This window comes from Penaeus monodon, chromosome 28, assembly GCF_015228065.2.
Source record: "Penaeus monodon isolate SGIC_2016 chromosome 28, NSTDA_Pmon_1, whole genome shotgun sequence".
In the NCBI taxonomy this organism is placed as follows: Eukaryota; Metazoa; Arthropoda; class Malacostraca; order Decapoda; family Penaeidae; genus Penaeus; species Penaeus monodon.
In genome coordinates, this window is record NC_051413.1 from 32,470,170 (window position 1) to 32,470,733 (window position 564).

Below are 564 nucleotides of genomic sequence, written 5' to 3' on the forward strand. Positions count from 1 at the left end.
GTCAATAAAACTAAGAGGAATACCATGTGTCATTATCGCTACTACGAGTGGTTATCGTGAGATAATGTTTATAATCACATAACGAGTGAGTGATATAAAACCGATCGTGATGTGTTGGTTGTAGATAGATTCCCCGGGTCATACCACGAGAAGCAACGTCCTTGAGAATCTGAGCCTGAAAACAAAGGGAAGAAGCAGGTACAGGCAAAAGGATGAGTTTATTAACGAGGGGGAGACAGAGGGGGATCCCAAGGCACAACACAAAAGCATGTAAGTTCACTGACTATGCATTCCAGTTACTCACAATCTCAGGAAACTGTCATTCGAAGAAATATTCTATTTATTTTCCAGTTTACGGCCTCAAGACATTTTTTTTTAAACTCTCTCGTGTTTTTTTTTCTTAAGACAATAGCACTTTGCGCAACATGACTACCGCTTGATGATATGTTACAGCTCTTCTATGACCTTGTACCAGCAGTAACCAGAAATACAAGGCAAATATGTAACTATTTTAAAATCTAACAATTACATGTTCCGTGGCTTTTGTGTGAACTATTTTTAAGC